The sequence below is a fragment of the Pungitius pungitius genome, unplaced genomic scaffold (assembly GCF_949316345.1).
Source record: "Pungitius pungitius unplaced genomic scaffold, fPunPun2.1 scaffold_25, whole genome shotgun sequence".
In the NCBI taxonomy this organism is placed as follows: domain Eukaryota; kingdom Metazoa; phylum Chordata; class Actinopteri; order Perciformes; family Gasterosteidae; genus Pungitius; species Pungitius pungitius.
The window spans coordinates 118,171-133,634 of record NW_026909837.1 but is presented as its reverse complement, the minus strand read 5'-3'; the positions used below and the strand labels follow the sequence as shown (position 1 = coordinate 133,634).

At 42.1% G+C, this 15,464-nt stretch overlaps 32 non-coding genes across 32 annotated transcripts; all 32 read left to right on the top strand.

Moving 5' to 3' along the window:
• Positions 1-81: 81 nt before the first annotated feature.
• On the top strand, positions 82-200 carry LOC134113008 (5S ribosomal RNA). The gene has a single exon (XR_009946331.1). It is a non-coding gene; the product is annotated as a 5S ribosomal RNA (ribosomal RNA).
• A 339-nt stretch (positions 201-539) lies between these two features.
• LOC134112970 (5S ribosomal RNA) lies at positions 540-658 on the top strand. The gene has a single exon (XR_009946293.1). It is a non-coding gene; the product is annotated as a 5S ribosomal RNA (ribosomal RNA).
• A 395-nt stretch (positions 659-1,053) lies between these two features.
• Positions 1,054-1,172, top strand: LOC134112702 (5S ribosomal RNA). The gene has a single exon (XR_009946025.1). It is a non-coding gene; the product is annotated as a 5S ribosomal RNA (ribosomal RNA).
• A 344-nt stretch (positions 1,173-1,516) lies between these two features.
• On the top strand, positions 1,517-1,635 carry LOC134113007 (5S ribosomal RNA). The gene has a single exon (XR_009946330.1). It is a non-coding gene; the product is annotated as a 5S ribosomal RNA (ribosomal RNA).
• Positions 1,636-1,974: 339 nt separating this feature from the next.
• LOC134112969 (5S ribosomal RNA) lies at positions 1,975-2,093 on the top strand. Its single transcript, XR_009946292.1, has one exon. It is a non-coding gene; the product is annotated as a 5S ribosomal RNA (ribosomal RNA).
• Positions 2,094-2,437: 344 nt separating this feature from the next.
• LOC134112700 (5S ribosomal RNA) lies at positions 2,438-2,556 on the top strand. Its single transcript, XR_009946023.1, has one exon. It is a non-coding gene; the product is annotated as a 5S ribosomal RNA (ribosomal RNA).
• A 395-nt stretch (positions 2,557-2,951) lies between these two features.
• On the top strand, positions 2,952-3,070 carry LOC134112699 (5S ribosomal RNA). The gene has a single exon (XR_009946022.1). It is a non-coding gene; the product is annotated as a 5S ribosomal RNA (ribosomal RNA).
• Positions 3,071-3,414: 344 nt separating this feature from the next.
• LOC134112698 (5S ribosomal RNA) lies at positions 3,415-3,533 on the top strand. Its single transcript, XR_009946021.1, has one exon. It is a non-coding gene; the product is annotated as a 5S ribosomal RNA (ribosomal RNA).
• A 344-nt stretch (positions 3,534-3,877) lies between these two features.
• LOC134112697 (5S ribosomal RNA) lies at positions 3,878-3,996 on the top strand. Its single transcript, XR_009946020.1, has one exon. It is a non-coding gene; the product is annotated as a 5S ribosomal RNA (ribosomal RNA).
• Positions 3,997-4,340: 344 nt separating this feature from the next.
• Positions 4,341-4,459, top strand: LOC134112696 (5S ribosomal RNA). Its single transcript, XR_009946019.1, has one exon. It is a non-coding gene; the product is annotated as a 5S ribosomal RNA (ribosomal RNA).
• Positions 4,460-4,803: 344 nt separating this feature from the next.
• LOC134112694 (5S ribosomal RNA) lies at positions 4,804-4,922 on the top strand. The gene has a single exon (XR_009946017.1). It is a non-coding gene; the product is annotated as a 5S ribosomal RNA (ribosomal RNA).
• A 395-nt stretch (positions 4,923-5,317) lies between these two features.
• LOC134112924 (5S ribosomal RNA) lies at positions 5,318-5,436 on the top strand. Its single transcript, XR_009946247.1, has one exon. It is a non-coding gene; the product is annotated as a 5S ribosomal RNA (ribosomal RNA).
• A 395-nt stretch (positions 5,437-5,831) lies between these two features.
• Positions 5,832-5,950, top strand: LOC134113051 (5S ribosomal RNA). The gene has a single exon (XR_009946374.1). It is a non-coding gene; the product is annotated as a 5S ribosomal RNA (ribosomal RNA).
• Positions 5,951-6,345: 395 nt separating this feature from the next.
• On the top strand, positions 6,346-6,464 carry LOC134112693 (5S ribosomal RNA). The gene has a single exon (XR_009946016.1). It is a non-coding gene; the product is annotated as a 5S ribosomal RNA (ribosomal RNA).
• Positions 6,465-6,808: 344 nt separating this feature from the next.
• LOC134113006 (5S ribosomal RNA) lies at positions 6,809-6,927 on the top strand. Its single transcript, XR_009946329.1, has one exon. It is a non-coding gene; the product is annotated as a 5S ribosomal RNA (ribosomal RNA).
• A 339-nt stretch (positions 6,928-7,266) lies between these two features.
• On the top strand, positions 7,267-7,385 carry LOC134112968 (5S ribosomal RNA). Its single transcript, XR_009946291.1, has one exon. It is a non-coding gene; the product is annotated as a 5S ribosomal RNA (ribosomal RNA).
• A 395-nt stretch (positions 7,386-7,780) lies between these two features.
• Positions 7,781-7,899, top strand: LOC134112692 (5S ribosomal RNA). Its single transcript, XR_009946015.1, has one exon. It is a non-coding gene; the product is annotated as a 5S ribosomal RNA (ribosomal RNA).
• A 344-nt stretch (positions 7,900-8,243) lies between these two features.
• On the top strand, positions 8,244-8,362 carry LOC134113004 (5S ribosomal RNA). Its single transcript, XR_009946327.1, has one exon. It is a non-coding gene; the product is annotated as a 5S ribosomal RNA (ribosomal RNA).
• A 339-nt stretch (positions 8,363-8,701) lies between these two features.
• On the top strand, positions 8,702-8,820 carry LOC134112967 (5S ribosomal RNA). Its single transcript, XR_009946290.1, has one exon. It is a non-coding gene; the product is annotated as a 5S ribosomal RNA (ribosomal RNA).
• Positions 8,821-9,164: 344 nt separating this feature from the next.
• On the top strand, positions 9,165-9,283 carry LOC134112691 (5S ribosomal RNA). The gene has a single exon (XR_009946014.1). It is a non-coding gene; the product is annotated as a 5S ribosomal RNA (ribosomal RNA).
• Positions 9,284-9,678: 395 nt separating this feature from the next.
• On the top strand, positions 9,679-9,797 carry LOC134112690 (5S ribosomal RNA). Its single transcript, XR_009946013.1, has one exon. It is a non-coding gene; the product is annotated as a 5S ribosomal RNA (ribosomal RNA).
• A 344-nt stretch (positions 9,798-10,141) lies between these two features.
• LOC134112689 (5S ribosomal RNA) lies at positions 10,142-10,260 on the top strand. The gene has a single exon (XR_009946012.1). It is a non-coding gene; the product is annotated as a 5S ribosomal RNA (ribosomal RNA).
• A 344-nt stretch (positions 10,261-10,604) lies between these two features.
• Positions 10,605-10,723, top strand: LOC134112688 (5S ribosomal RNA). Its single transcript, XR_009946011.1, has one exon. It is a non-coding gene; the product is annotated as a 5S ribosomal RNA (ribosomal RNA).
• Positions 10,724-11,067: 344 nt separating this feature from the next.
• Positions 11,068-11,186, top strand: LOC134112687 (5S ribosomal RNA). Its single transcript, XR_009946010.1, has one exon. It is a non-coding gene; the product is annotated as a 5S ribosomal RNA (ribosomal RNA).
• Positions 11,187-11,530: 344 nt separating this feature from the next.
• On the top strand, positions 11,531-11,649 carry LOC134112686 (5S ribosomal RNA). Its single transcript, XR_009946009.1, has one exon. It is a non-coding gene; the product is annotated as a 5S ribosomal RNA (ribosomal RNA).
• A 395-nt stretch (positions 11,650-12,044) lies between these two features.
• Positions 12,045-12,163, top strand: LOC134112685 (5S ribosomal RNA). The gene has a single exon (XR_009946008.1). It is a non-coding gene; the product is annotated as a 5S ribosomal RNA (ribosomal RNA).
• Positions 12,164-12,558: 395 nt separating this feature from the next.
• Positions 12,559-12,677, top strand: LOC134112923 (5S ribosomal RNA). The gene has a single exon (XR_009946246.1). It is a non-coding gene; the product is annotated as a 5S ribosomal RNA (ribosomal RNA).
• A 395-nt stretch (positions 12,678-13,072) lies between these two features.
• LOC134112683 (5S ribosomal RNA) lies at positions 13,073-13,191 on the top strand. The gene has a single exon (XR_009946006.1). It is a non-coding gene; the product is annotated as a 5S ribosomal RNA (ribosomal RNA).
• Positions 13,192-13,586: 395 nt separating this feature from the next.
• Positions 13,587-13,705, top strand: LOC134113049 (5S ribosomal RNA). The gene has a single exon (XR_009946372.1). It is a non-coding gene; the product is annotated as a 5S ribosomal RNA (ribosomal RNA).
• A 395-nt stretch (positions 13,706-14,100) lies between these two features.
• Positions 14,101-14,219, top strand: LOC134112682 (5S ribosomal RNA). Its single transcript, XR_009946005.1, has one exon. It is a non-coding gene; the product is annotated as a 5S ribosomal RNA (ribosomal RNA).
• A 395-nt stretch (positions 14,220-14,614) lies between these two features.
• Positions 14,615-14,733, top strand: LOC134112681 (5S ribosomal RNA). The gene has a single exon (XR_009946004.1). It is a non-coding gene; the product is annotated as a 5S ribosomal RNA (ribosomal RNA).
• A 344-nt stretch (positions 14,734-15,077) lies between these two features.
• LOC134113084 (5S ribosomal RNA) lies at positions 15,078-15,196 on the top strand. The gene has a single exon (XR_009946407.1). It is a non-coding gene; the product is annotated as a 5S ribosomal RNA (ribosomal RNA).
• Positions 15,197-15,464: the final 268 nt, after the last annotated feature.

Genomic DNA, 15,464 nt, shown 5'->3' with positions numbered 1-15,464 from the left:
AAGAACTGCTTCAATTTTAGAAAAAGAAACTTCTGATTAACTTTGACACGTTTTAAAGGATTAGGAAAAAGATGAAAAGCAGCTTACGGCCATACCTCTCTGGTTCCGCCCGATCTCGTCTGATCTCGGAAGCTAAGCAGAGCAGGGCCTGGTTAGTACCTGGATGGAAGACCGCCTGGGAATCCCAGGTGCCGTAAGGTTTTTCACTTCTCTCTCTGAAAGCCGCCCAGCGCCGTAGCTTGTACACCTACACAATTGTAAAAAGTTTATCACATTGTAGAAGAGATGCAATAGGAAGAAGATGAAAGGTGGCTTACGTCCATACCATCGTCAGGCCATTTGAGGTGGCGGGGACTGCAATGGCCATTCACCGATTGGCTGGGACTCCTGGGCGGGTCTTCTCTAGTCCATCCAATTTTCGGCATGGGATGTCACAGCCTTCTTTGCATACCCTTATTTAACCCACACAAAGATGCCAACGGCAGGCGTGTCATAATTCATTGACGCATTATAAAGGATTAGGAAAAAGATAAAAAGCAGCTTACGGCCATACCTCTCTGGTTCCGCTCGATCTCGTCTGATCTCGGAAGCTAAGCAGAGCAGGGCCTGGTTAGTACCTGGATGGAAGACCGCCTGGGAATCTCAGGTGCCGTAAGCTTTTTCACTTCTCTCTCCGAAAGCCGCCGAGCGCCGCAGATTGTACACCTACAAATTACAAAAAGAATATCACATTGTTGAAGAGATGCATGTTTAGTGTTGTTTTAACGTTGGATATGAAAGGAAATTAGACAATATTATCCAAAATGATTCCGTTTCATGATTGCTAAATTAGTGTTGATCAACATTTACGATTGGCATACTATTGTTTGTAATTTAGCCGTTGAAATACAGGTGCTAACCCAACATGTTAGAATTGCCAGTGAAGAAAAGTAAAGTTACCTTCAGGCTTTAGGAACCTCTCTTGCCAATGCTAAGAACTGCTTCAATTTTAGAAAAAGAAACTTCTGATTATCTTTGACACGTTTTAAAGGATTAGGAAAAAGATGAAAAGCAGCTTACGGCCATACCTCTCTGGTTCCGCCCGATCTCGTCTGATCTCGGAAGCTAAGCAGAGCAGGGCCTGGTTAGTACCTGGATGGAAGACCGCCTGGGAATCCCAGGTGCCGTAAGCTTTTTCACTTCTCTCTCCGAAAGCCGCCCAGCGCCGTAGATTGTACACCTGTTTTAAAGTTGGATATGAAAGGAAATTAGACAATATTATCCAAAATGATTCCGTTTCATGATTGCTAAATTAGTGTTGATCAACATTTACGATTGGCATACTATTGTTTGTAATTTAGCCGTTGAAATACAGGTGCTAACCCAACATGTTAGAATTGCCAGTGAAGAAAAGTAAAGTTACCTTCAGGCTTTAGGAACCTCTCTTGCCAATGCTAAGAACTGCTTCAATTTTAGAAAAAGAAACTTCTGATTAACTTTGACACGTTTTAAAGGATTAGGAAAAAGATGAAAAGCAGCTTACGGCCATACCTCTCTGGTTCCGCCCGATCTCGTCTGATCTCGGAAGCTAAGCAGAGCAGGGCCTGGTTAGTACCTGGATGGAAGACCGCCTGGGAATCCCAGGTGCCGTAAGGTTTTTCACTTCTCTCTCTGAAAGCCGCCCAGCGCCGTAGCTTGTACACCTACACAATTGTAAAAAGTTTATCACATTGTAGAAGAGATGCAATAGGAAGAAGATGAAAGGTGGCTTACGTCCATACCATCGTCAGGCCATTTGAGGTGGCGGGGACTGCAATGGCCATTCACCGATTGGCTGGGACTCCTGGGCGGGTCTTCTCTAGTCCATCCAATTTTCGGCATGGGATGTCACAGCCTTCTTTGCATACCCTTATTTAACCCACACAAAGATGCCAACGGCAGGCGTGTCATAATTCATTGACGCATTATAAAGGATTAGGAAAAAGATAAAAAGCAGCTTACGGCCATACCTCTCTGGTTCCGCTCGATCTCGTCTGATCTCGGAAGCTAAGCAGAGCAGGGCCTGGTTAGTACCTGGATGGAAGACCGCCTGGGAATCTCAGGTGCCGTAAGCTTTTTCACTTCTCTCTCCGAAAGCCGCCGAGCGCCGCAGATTGTACACCTGTTTTAACGTTGGATATGAAAGGCAATTAGACAAAATTATCCAAAATGATTCCGTTTCATGGTTGCTAAATTAGTGTTGATCAACATTTACGATTGGCATACTATTGTTTGTAATTTAGCCGTTGAAATACAGGTGCTAACCCAACATGTTAGAATTGCCAGTGAAGAAAAGTAAAGTTACCTTCAGGCTTTAGGAACCTCTCTTGCCAATGCTAAGAACTGCTTCAATTTTAGAAAAAGAAACTTCTGATTATCTTTGACACGTTTTAAAGGATTAGGAAAAAGATGAAAAGCAGCTTACGGCCATACCTCTCTGGTTCCGCCCGATCTCGTCTGATCTCGGAAGCTAAGCAGAGCAGGGCCTGGTTAGTACCTGGATGGAAGACCGCCTGGGAATCCCAGGTGCCGTAAGCTTTTTCACTTCTCTCACCGAAAGCCGCCGAGCGCCGCAGATTGTACACCTACAAATTACAAAAAGAATATCACATTGTTGAAGAGATGCATGTTTAGTGTTGTTTTAACGTTGGATATGAAAGGAAATTAGACAATATTATCCAAAATGATTCCGTTTCATGATTGCTAAATTAGTGTTGATCAACATTTACGATTGGCATACTATTGTTTGTAATTTAGCCGTTGAAATACAGGTGCTAACCCAACATGTTAGAATTGCCAGTGAAGAAAAGTAAAGTTACCTTCAGGCTTTAGGAACCTCTCTTGCCAATGCTAAGAACTGCTTCAATTTTAGAAAAAGAAACTTCTGATTATCTTTGACACGTTTTAAAGGATTAGGAAAAAGATGAAAAGCAGCTTACGGCCATACCTCTCTGGTTCCGCCCGATCTCGTCTGATCTCGGAAGCTAAGCAGAGCAGGGCCTGGTTAGTACCTGGATGGAAGACCGCCTGGGAATCCCAGGTGCCGTAAGCTTTTTCACTTCTCTCTCCGAAAGCCGCCCAGCGCCGTAGATTGTACACCTGTTTTAAAGTTGGATATGAAAGGAAATTAGACAATATTATCCAAAATGATTCCGTTTCATGATTGCTAAATTAGTGTTGATCAACATTTACGATTGGCATACTATTGTTTGTAATTTAGCCGTTGAAATACAGGTGCTAACCCAACATGTTAGAATTGCCAGTGAAGAAAAGTAAAGTTACCTTCAGGCTTTAGGAACCTCTCTTGCCAATGCTAAGAACTGCTTCAATTTTAGAAAAAGAAACTTCTGATTATCTTTGACACGTTTTAAAGGATTAGGAAAAAGATGAAAAGTAGCTTACGGCCATACCTCTCTGGTTCCGCCCGATCTCGTCTGATCTCGGAAGCTAAGCAGAGCAGGGCCTGGTTAGTACCTGGATGGAAGACCGCCTGGGAATCCCAGGTGCCGTAAGCTTTTTCACTTCTCTCTCCGAAAGCCGCCCAGCGCCGTAGATTGTACACCTGTTTTAAAGTTGGATATGAAAGGAAATTAGACAATATTATCCAAAATGATTCCGTTTCATGATTGCTAAATTAGTGTTGATCAACATTTACGATTGGCATACTATTGTTTGTAATTTAGCCGTTGAAATACAGGTGCTAACCCAACATGTTAGAATTGCCAGTGAAGAAAAGTAAAGTTACCTTCAGGCTTTAGGAACCTCTCTTGCCAATGCTAAGAACTGCTTCAATTTTAGAAAAAGAAACTTCTGATTATCTTTGACACGTTTTAAAGGATTAGGAAAAAGATGAAAAGCAGCTTACGGCCATACCTCTCTGGTTCCGCCCGATCTCGTCTGATCTCGGAAGCTAAGCAGAGCAGGGCCTGGTTAGTACCTGGATGGAAGACCGCCTGGGAATCCCAGGTGCCGTAAGCTTTTTCACTTCTCTCTCCGAAAGCCGCCCAGCGCCGTAGATTGTACACCTGTTTTAAAGTTGGATATGAAAGGAAATTAGACAATATTATCCAAAATGATTCCGTTTCATGATTGCTAAATTAGTGTTGATCAACATTTACGATTGGCATACTATTGTTTGTAATTTAGCCGTTGAAATACAGGTGCTAACCCAACATGTTAGAATTGCCAGTGAAGAAAAGTAAAGTTACCTTCAGGCTTTAGGAACCTCTCTTGCCAATGCTAAGAACTGCTTCAATTTTAGAAAAAGAAACTTCTGATTATCTTTGACACGTTTTAAAGGATTAGGAAAAAGATGAAAAGCAGCTTACGGCCATACCTCTCTGGTTCCGCCCGATCTCGTCTGATCTCGGAAGCTAAGCAGAGCAGGGCCTGGTTAGTACCTGGATGGAAGACCGCCTGGGAATCCCAGGTGCCGTAAGCTTTTTCACTTCTCTCTCCGAAAGCCACCCAGCGCCGTAGATTGTACACCTGTTTTAAAGTTGGATATGAAAGGAAATTAGACAATATTATCCAAAATGATTCCGTTTCATGATTGCTAAATTAGTGTTGATCAACATTTACGATTGGCATACTATTGTTTGTAATTTAGCCGTTGAAATACAGGTGCTAACCCAACATGTTAGAATTGCCAGTGAAGAAAAGTAAAGTTACCTTCAGGCTTTAGGAACCTCTCTTGCCAATGCTAAGAACTGCTTCAATTTTAGAAAAAGAAACTTCTGATTATCTTTGACACGTTTTAAAGGATTAGGAAAAAGATGAAAAGCAGCTTACGGCCATACCTCTCTGGTTCCGCCCGATCTCGTCTGATCTCGGAAGCTAAGCAGAGCAGGGCCTGGTTAGTACCTGGATGGAAGACCGCCTGGGAATCCCAGGTGCCGTAAGCTTTTTCACTTCTCTCTCCGAAAGCCGCCGAGCGCCGCAGATTGTACACCTACAAATTACAAAAAGAATATCACATTGTTGAAGAGATGCATGTTTAGTGTTGTTTTAACGTTGGATACGAAAGGAAATTAGACAATATTATCCAAAATGATTCCGTTTCATGATTGCTAAATTAGTGTTGATCAACATTTACGATTGGCATACTATTGTTTGTAATTTAGCCGTTGAAATACAGGTGCTAACCCAACATGTTAGAATTGCCAGTGAAGAAAAGTAAAGTTACCTTCAGGCTTTAGGAACCTCTCTTGCCAATGCTAAGAACTGCTTCAATTTTAGAAAAAGAAACTTCTGATTATCTTTGACACGTTTTAAAGGATTAGGAAAAAGATGAAAAGCAGCTTACGGCCATACCCCTCTGGTTCCGCCCGATCTCGTCTGATCTCGGAAGCTAAGCAGAGCAGGGCCTGGTTAGTACCTGGATGGAAGACCGCCTGGGAATCCCAGGTGCCGTAAGCTTTTTCACTTCTCTCTCCGAAAGCCGCCGAGCGCCGCAGATTGTACACCTACAAATTACAAAAAGAATATCACATTGTTGAAGAGATGCATGTTTAGTGTTGTTTTAACGTTGGATATGAAAGGAAATTAGACAATATTATCCAAAATGATTCCGTTTCATGATTGCTAAATTAGTGTTGATCAACATTTACGATTGGCATACTATTGTTTGTAATTTAGCCGTTGAAATACAGGTGCTAACCCAACATGTTAGAATTGCCAGTGAAGAAAAGTAAAGTTACCTTCAGGCTTTAGGAACCTCTCTTGCCAATGCTAAGAACTGCTTCAATTTTAGAAAAAGAAACTTCTGATTATCTTTGACACGTTTTAAAGGATTAGGAAAAAGATGAAAAGCAGCTTACGGCCATACCTCTCTGGTTCCGCCCGATCTCGTCTGATCTCGGAAGCTAAGCAGAGCAGGGCCTGGTTAGTACCTGGATGGAAGACCGCCTGGGAATCCCAGGTGCCGAAAGCTTTTTCACTTCTCTCTCCGAAAGCCGCCGAGCGCCGCAGATTGTACACCTACAAATTACAAAAAGAATATCACATTGTTGAAGAGATGCATGTTTAGTGTTGTTTTAACGTTGGATATGAAAGGAAATTAGACAATATTATCCAAAATGATTCCGTTTCATGATTGCTAAATTAGTGTTGATCAACATTTACGATTGGCATACTATTGTTTGTAATTTAGCCGTTGAAATACAGGTGCTAACCCAACATGTTAGAATTGCCAGTGAAGAAAAGTAAAGTTACCTTCAGGCTTTAGGAACCTCTCTTGCCAATGCTAAGAACTGCTTCAATTTTAGAAAAAGAAACTTCTGATTATCTTTGACACGTTTTAAAGGATTAGGAAAAAGATGAAAAGCAGCTTACGGCCATACCTCTCTGGTTCCGCCCGATCTCGTCTGATCTCGGAAGCTAAGCAGAGCAGGGCCTGGTTAGTACCTGGATGGAAGACCGCCTGGGAATCCCAGGTGCCGTAAGCTTTTTCACTTCTCTCTCCGAAAGCCGCCCAGCGCCGTAGATTGTACACCTGTTGTAAAGTTGGATATGAAAGGAAATTAGACAATATTATCCAAAATGATTCCGTTTCATGATTGCTAAATTAGTGTTGATCAACATTTACGATTGGCATACTATTGTTTGTAATTTAGCCGTTGAAATACAGGTGCTAACCCAACATGTTAGAATTGCCAGTGAAGAAAAGTAAAGTTACCTTCAGGCTTTAGGAACCTCTCTTGCCAATGCTAAGAACTGCTTCAATTTTAGAAAAAGAAACTTCTGATTAACTTTGACACGTTTTAAAGGATTAGGAAAAAGATGAAAAGCAGCTTACGGCCATACCTCTCTGGTTCCGCCCGATCTCGTCTGATCTCGGAAGCTAAGCAGAGCAGGGCCTGGTTAGTACCTGGATGGAAGACCGCCTGGGAATCCCAGGTGCCGTAAGGTTTTTCACTTCTCTCTCTGAAAGCCGCCCAGCGCCGTAGCTTGTACACCTACACAATTGTAAAAAGTTTATCACATTGTAGAAGAGATGCAATAGGAAGAAGATGAAAGGTGGCTTACGTCCATACCATCGTCAGGCCATTTGAGGTGGCGGGGACTGCAATGGCCATTCACCGATTGGCTGGGACTCCTGGGCGGGTCTTCTCTAGTCCATCCAATTTTCGGCATGGGATGTCACAGCCTTCTTTGCATACCCTTATTTAACCCACACAAAGATGCCAACGGCAGGCGTGTCATAATTCATTGACGCATTATAAAGGATTAGGAAAAAGATAAAAAGCAGCTTACGGCCATACCTCTCTGGTTCCGCTCGATCTCGTCTGATCTCGGAAGCTAAGCAGAGCAGGGCCTGGTTAGTACCTGGATGGAAGACCGCCTGGGAATCTCAGGTGCCGTAAGCTTTTTCACTTCTCTCTCCGAAAGCCGCCGAGCGCCGCAGATTGTACACCTACAAATTACAAAAAGAATATCACATTGTTGAAGAGATGCATGTTTAGTGTTGTTTTAACGTTGGATATGAAAGGAAATTAGACAATATTATCCAAAATGATTCCGTTTCATGATTGCTAAATTAGTGTTGATCAACATTTACGATTGGCATACTATTGTTTGTAATTTAGCCGTTGAAATACAGGTGCTAACCCAACATGTTAGAATTGCCAGTGAAGAAAAGTAAAGTTACCTTCAGGCTTTAGGAACCTCTCTTGCCAATGCTAAGAACTGCTTCAATTTTAGAAAAAGAAACTTCTGATTATCTTTGACACGTTTTAAAGGATTAGGAAAAAGATGAAAAGCAGCTTACGGCCATACCTCTCTGGTTCCGCCCGATCTCGTCTGATCTCGGAAGCTAAGCAGAGCAGGGCCTGGTTAGTACCTGGATGGAAGACCGCCTGGGAATCCCAGGTGCCGTAAGCTTTTTCACTTCTCTCTCCGAAAGCCGCCCAGCGCCGTAGATTGTACACCTGTTTTAAAGTTGGATATGAAAGGAAATTAGACAATATTATCCAAAATGATTCCGTTTCATGATTGCTAAATTAGTGTTGATCAACATTTACGATTGGCATACTATTGTTTGTAATTTAGCCGTTGAAATACAGGTGCTAACCCAACATGTTAGAATTGCCAGTGAAGAAAAGTAAAGTTACCTTCAGGCTTTAGGAACCTCTCTTGCCAATGCTAAGAACTGCTTCAATTTTAGAAAAAGAAACTTCTGATTAACTTTGACACGTTTTAAAGGATTAGGAAAAAGATGAAAAGCAGCTTACGGCCATACCTCTCTGGTTCCGCCCGATCTCGTCTGATCTCGGAAGCTAAGCAGAGCAGGGCCTGGTTAGTACCTGGATGGAAGACCGCCTGGGAATCCCAGGTGCCGTAAGGTTTTTCACTTCTCTCTCTGAAAGCCGCCCAGCGCCGTAGCTTGTACACCTACACAATTGTAAAAAGTTTATCACATTGTAGAAGAGATGCAATAGGAAGAAGATGAAAGGTGGCTTACGTCCATACCATCGTCAGGCCATTTGAGGTGGCGGGGACTGCAATGGCCATTCACCGATTGGCTGGGACTCCTGGGCGGGTCTTCTCTAGTCCATCCAATTTTCGGCATGGGATGTCACAGCCTTCTTTGCATACCCTTATTTAACCCACACAAAGATGCCAACGGCAGGCGTGTCATAATTCATTGACGCATTATAAAGGATTAGGAAAAAGATAAAAAGCAGCTTACGGCCATACCTCTCTGGTTCCGCTCGATCTCGTCTGATCTCGGAAGCTAAGCAGAGCAGGGCCTGGTTAGTACCTGGATGGAAGACCGCCTGGGAATCTCAGGTGCCGTAAGCTTTTTCACTTCTCTCTCCGAAAGCCGCCGAGCGCCGCAGATTGTACACCTGTTTTAACGTTGGATATGAAAGGCAATTAGACAAAATTATCCAAAATGATTCCGTTTCATGGTTGCTAAATTAGTGTTGATCAACATTTACGATTGGCATACTATTGTTTGTAATTTAGCCGTTGAAATACAGGTGCTAACCCAACATGTTAGAATTGCCAGTGAAGAAAAGTAAAGTTACCTTCAGGCTTTAGGAACCTCTCTTGCCAATGCTAAGAACTGCTTCAATTTTAGAAAAAGAAACTTCTGATTATCTTTGACACGTTTTAAAGGATTAGGAAAAAGATGAAAAGCAGCTTACGGCCATACCTCTCTGGTTCCGCCCGATCTCGTCTGATCTCGGAAGCTAAGCAGAGCAGGGCCTGGTTAGTACCTGGATGGAAGACCGCCTGGGAATCCCAGGTGCCGTAAGCTTTTTCACTTCTCTCACCGAAAGCCGCCGAGCGCCGCAGATTGTACACCTACAAATTACAAAAAGAATATCACATTGTTGAAGAGATGCATGTTTAGTGTTGTTTTAACGTTGGATATGAAAGGAAATTAGACAATATTATCCAAAATGATTCCGTTTCATGATTGCTAAATTAGTGTTGATCAACATTTACGATTGGCATACTATTGTTTGTAATTTAGCCGTTGAAATACAGGTGCTAACCCAACATGTTAGAATTGCCAGTGAAGAAAAGTAAAGTTACCTTCAGGCTTTAGGAACCTCTCTTGCCAATGCTAAGAACTGCTTCAATTTTAGAAAAAGAAACTTCTGATTATCTTTGACACGTTTTAAAGGATTAGGAAAAAGATGAAAAGCAGCTTACGGCCATACCTCTCTGGTTCCGCCCGATCTCGTCTGATCTCGGAAGCTAAGCAGAGCAGGGCCTGGTTAGTACCTGGATGGAAGACCGCCTGGGAATCCCAGGTGCCGTAAGCTTTTTCACTTCTCTCTCCGAAAGCCGCCCAGCGCCGTAGATTGTACACCTGTTTTAAAGTTGGATATGAAAGGAAATTAGACAATATTATCCAAAATGATTCCGTTTCATGATTGCTAAATTAGTGTTGATCAACATTTACGATTGGCATACTATTGTTTGTAATTTAGCCGTTGAAATACAGGTGCTAACCCAACATGTTAGAATTGCCAGTGAAGAAAAGTAAAGTTACCTTCAGGCTTTAGGAACCTCTCTTGCCAATGCTAAGAACTACTTCAATTTTAGAAAAAGAAACTTCTGATTATCTTTGACACGTTTTAAAGGATTAGGAAAAAGATGAAAAGTAGCTTACGGCCATACCTCTCTGGTTCCGCCCGATCTCGTCTGATCTCGGAAGCTAAGCAGAGCAGGGCCTGGTTAGTACCTGGATGGAAGACCGCCTGGGAATCCCAGGTGCCGTAAGCTTTTTCACTTCTCTCTCCGAAAGCCGCCCAGCGCCGTAGATTGTACACCTGTTTTAAAGTTGGATATGAAAGGAAATTAGACAATATTATCCAAAATGATTCCGTTTCATGATTGCTAAATTAGTGTTGATCAACATTTACGATTGGCATACTATTGTTTGTAATTTAGCCGTTGAAATACAGGTGCTAACCCAACATGTTAGAATTGCCAGTGAAGAAAAGTAAAGTTACCTTCAGGCTTTAGGAACCTCTCTTGCCAATGCTAAGAACTGCTTCAATTTTAGAAAAAGAAACTTCTGATTATCTTTGACACGTTTTAAAGGATTAGGAAAAAGATGAAAAGCAGCTTACGGCCATACCTCTCTGGTTCCGCCCGATCTCGTCTGATCTCGGAAGCTAAGCAGAGCAGGGCCTGGTTAGTACCTGGATGGAAGACCGCCTGGGAATCCCAGGTGCCGTAAGCTTTTTCACTTCTCTCTCCGAAAGCCGCCCAGCGCCGTAGATTGTACACCTGTTTTAAAGTTGGATATGAAAGGAAATTAGACAATATTATCCAAAATGATTCCGTTTCATGATTGCTAAATTAGTGTTGATCAACATTTACGATTGGCATACTATTGTTTGTAATTTAGCCGTTGAAATACAGGTGCTAACCCAACATGTTAGAATTGCCAGTGAAGAAAAGTAAAGTTACCTTCAGGCTTTAGGAACCTCTCTTGCCAATGCTAAGAACTGCTTCAATTTTAGAAAAAGAAACTTCTGATTATCTTTGACACGTTTTAAAGGATTAGGAAAAAGATGAAAAGCAGCTTACGGCCATACCTCTCTGGTTCCGCCCGATCTCGTCTGATCTCGGAAGCTAAGCAGAGCAGGGCCTGGTTAGTACCTGGATGGAAGACCGCCTGGGAATCCCAGGTGCCGTAAGCTTTTTCACTTCTCTCTCCGAAAGCCACCCAGCGCCGTAGATTGTACACCTGTTTTAAAGTTGGATATGAAAGGAAATTAGACAATATTATCCAAAATGATTCCGTTTCATGATTGCTAAATTAGTGTTGATCAACATTTACGATTGGCATACTATTGTTTGTAATTTAGCCGTTGAAATACAGGTGCTAACCCAACATGTTAGAATTGCCAGTGAAGAAAAGTAAAGTTACCTTCAGGCTTTAGGAACCTCTCTTGCCAATGCTAAGAACTGCTTCAATTTTAGAAAAAGAAACTTCTGATTATCTTTGACACGTTTTAAAGGATTAGGAAAAAGATGAAAAGCAGCTTACGGCCATACCTCTCTGGTTCCGCCCGATCTCGTCTGATCTCGGAAGCTAAGCAGAGCAGGGCCTGGTTAGTACCTGGATGGAAGACCGCCTGGGAATCCCAGGTGCCGTAAGCTTTTTCACTTCTCTCTCCGAAAGCCGCCGAGCGCCGCAGATTGTACACCTACAAATTACAAAAAGAATATCACATTGTTGAAGAGATGCATGTTTAGTGTTGTTTTAACGTTGGATATGAAAGGAAATTAGACAATATTATCCAAAATGATTCCGTTTCATGATTGCTAAATTAGTGTTGATCAACATTTACGATTGGCATACTATTGTTTGTAATTTAGCCGTTGAAATACAGGTGCTAACCCAACATGTTAGAATTGCCAGTGAAGAAAAGTAAAGTTACCTTCAGGCTTTAGGAACCTCTCTTGCCAATGCTAAGAACTGCTTCAATTTTAGAAAAAGAAACTTCTGATTATCTTTGACACGTTTTAAAGGATTAGGAAAAAGATGAAAAGCAGCTTACGGCCATACCTCTCTGGTTCCGCCCGATCTCGTCTGATCTCGGAAGCTAAGCAGAGCAGGGCCTGGTTAGTACCTGGATGGAAGACCGCCTGGGAATCCCAGGTGCCGTAAGCTTTTTCACTTCTCTCTCCGAAAGCCGCCGAGCGCCGCAGATTGTACACCTACAAATTACAAAAAGAATATCACATTGTTGAAGAGATGCATGTTTAGTGTTGTTTTAACGTTGGATACGAAAGGAAATTAGACAATATTATCCAAAATGATTCCGTTTCATGATTGCTAAATTAGTGTTGATCAACATTTACGATTGGCATACTATTGTTTGTAATTTAGCCGTTGAAATACAGGTGCTAACCCAACATGTTAGAATTGCCAGTGAAGAAAAGTAAAGTTACCTTCAGGCTTTAGGAACCTCTCTTGCCAATGCTAAGAACTGCTTCAATTTTAGAAAAAGAAACTTCTGATTATCTTTGACACGTTTTAAAGGATTAGGAAAAAGATGAAAAGCAGCTTACGGCCATACCCCTCTGGTTCCGCCCGATCTCGTCTGATCTCGGAAGCTAAGCAGAGCAGGGCCTGGTTAGTACCTGGATGGAAGACCGCCTGGGAATCCCAGGTGCCGTAAGCTTTTTCACTTCTCTCTCCGAAAGCCGCCGAGCGCCGCAGATTGTACACCTACAAATTACAAAAAGAATATCACATTGTTGAAGAGATGCATGTTTAGTGTTGTTTTAACGTTGGATATGAAAGGAAATTAGACAATATTATCCAAAATGATTCCGTTTCATGATTGCTAAATTAGTGTTGATCAACATTTACGATTGGCATACTATTGTTTGTAATTTAGCCGTTGAAATACAGGTGCTAACCCAACATGTTAGAATTGCCAGTGAAGAAAAGTAAAGTTACCTTCAGGCTTTAGGAACCTCTCTTGCCAATGCTAAGAACTGCTTCAATTTTAGAAAAAGAAACTTCTGATTATCTTTGACACGTTTTAAAGGATTAGGAAAAAGATGAAAAGCAGCTTACGGCCATACCTCTCTGGTTCCGCCCGATCTCGTCTGATCTCGGAAGCTAAGCAGAGCAGGGCCTGGTTAGTACCTGGATGGAAGACCGCCTGGGAATCCCAGGTGCCGTAAGCTTTTTCACTTCTCTCTCCGAAAGCCGCCGAGCGCCGCAGATTGTACACCTACAAATTACAAAAAGAATATCACATTGTTGAAGAGATGCATGTTTAGTGTTGTTTTAACGTTGGATATGAAAGGAAATTAGACAATATTATCCAAAATGATTCCGTTTCATGATTGCTAAATTAGTGTTGATCAACATTTACGATTGGCATACTATTGTTTGTAATTTAGCCGTTGAAATACAGGTGCTAACCCAACATGTTAGAATTGCCAGTGAAGAAAAGTAAAGTTACCTTCAGGCTTTAGGAACCTCTCTTGCCAATGCTAAGAACTGCTTCAATTTTAGAAAAAGAAACTTCTGATTATCTTTGACACGTTTTAAAGGATTAGGAAAAAGATGAAAAGCAGCTTACGGCCATACCTCTCTGGTTCCGCCCGATCTCGTCTGATCTCGGAAGCTAAGCAGAGCAGGGCCTGGTTAGTACCTGGATGGAAGACCGCCTGGGAATCCCAGGTGCCGAAAGCTTTTTCACTTCTCTCTCCGAAAGCCGCCGAGCGCCGCAGATTGTACACCTACAAATTACAAAAAGAATATCACATTGTTGAAGAGATGCATGTTTAGTGTTGTTTTAACGTTGGATATGAAAGGAAATTAGACAATATTATCCAAAATGATTCCGTTTCATGATTGCTAAATTAGTGTTGATCAACATTTACGATTGGCATACTATTGTTTGTAATTTAGCCGTTGAAATACAGGTGCTAACCCAACATGTTAGAATTGCCAGTGAAGAAAAGTAAAGTTACCTTCAGGCTTTAGGAACCTCTCTTGCCAATGCTAAGAACTGCTTCAATTTTAGAAAAAGAAACTTCTGATTATCTTTGACACGTTTTAAAGGATTAGGAAAAAGATGAAAAGCAGCTTACGGCCATACCTCTCTGGTTCCGCCCGATCTCGTCTGATCTCGGAAGCTAAGCAGAGCAGGGCCTGGTTAGTACCTGGATGGAAGACCGCCTGGGAATCCCAGGTGCCGTAAGCTTTTTCACTTCTCTCTCCGAAAGCCGCCGAGCGCCGCAGATTGTACACCTACAAATTACAAAAAGAATATCACATTGTTGAAGAGATGCATGTTTAGTGTTGTTTTAACGTTGGATATGAAAGGAAATTAGACAATATTATCCAAAATGATTCCGTTTCATGATTGCTAAATTAGTGTTGATCAACATTTACGATTGGCATACTATTGTTTGTAATTTAGCCGTTGAAATACAGGTGCTAACCCAACATGTTAGAATTGCCAGTGAAGAAAAGTAAAGTTACCTTCAGGCTTTAGGAACCTCTCTTGCCAATGCTAAGAACTGCTTCAATTTTAGAAAAAGAAACTTCTGATTATCTTTGACACGTTTTAAAGGATTAGGAAAAAGATGAAAAGCAGCTTACGGCCATACCTCTCTGGTTCCGCCCGATCTCGTCTGATCTCGGAAGCTAAGCAGAGCAGGGCCTGGTTAGTACCTGGATGGAAGACCGCCTGGGAATCCCAGGTGCCGTAAGCTTTTTCACTTCTCTCTCCGAAAGCCGCCCAGCGCCGTAGATTGTACACCTGTTTTAAAGTTGGATATGAAAGGAAATTAGACAATATTATCCAAAATGATTCCGTTTCATGATTGCTAAATTAGTGTTGATCAACATTTACGATTGGCATACTATTGTTTGTAATTTAGCCGTTGAAATACAGGTGCTAACCCAACATGTTAGAATTGCCAGTGAAGAAAAGTAAAGTTACCTTCAGGCTTTAGGAACCTCTCTTGCCAATGCTAAGAACTGCTTCAATTTTAGAAAAAGAAACTTCTGATTAACTTTGACACGTTTTAAAGGATTAGGAAAAAGATGAAAAGCAGCTTACGGCCATACCTCTCTGGTTCCGCCCGATCTCGTCTGATCTCGGAAGCTAAGCAGAGCAGGGCCTGGTTAGTACATGGATGGAAGACCGCCTGGGAATCCCAGGTGCCGTAAGGTTTTTCACTTCTCTCTCTGAAAGCCGCCCAGCGCCGTAGATTGTACACCTACACAATTGTAAAAAGTTTATCACATTGTAGAAGAGATGCAATAGGAAGAAGATGAAAGGTGGCTTACGTCCATACCATCGTCAGGCCATTTGAGGTGGCGGGGACTGCAATGGCCATTCACCGATTGGCTGGGACTCCTGGGCGGGTCTTCTCTAGTCCATCCAATTTTCGGCATGGGATGTCACAGCCTTCTTTGCATACCCTTATTTAACCCACAC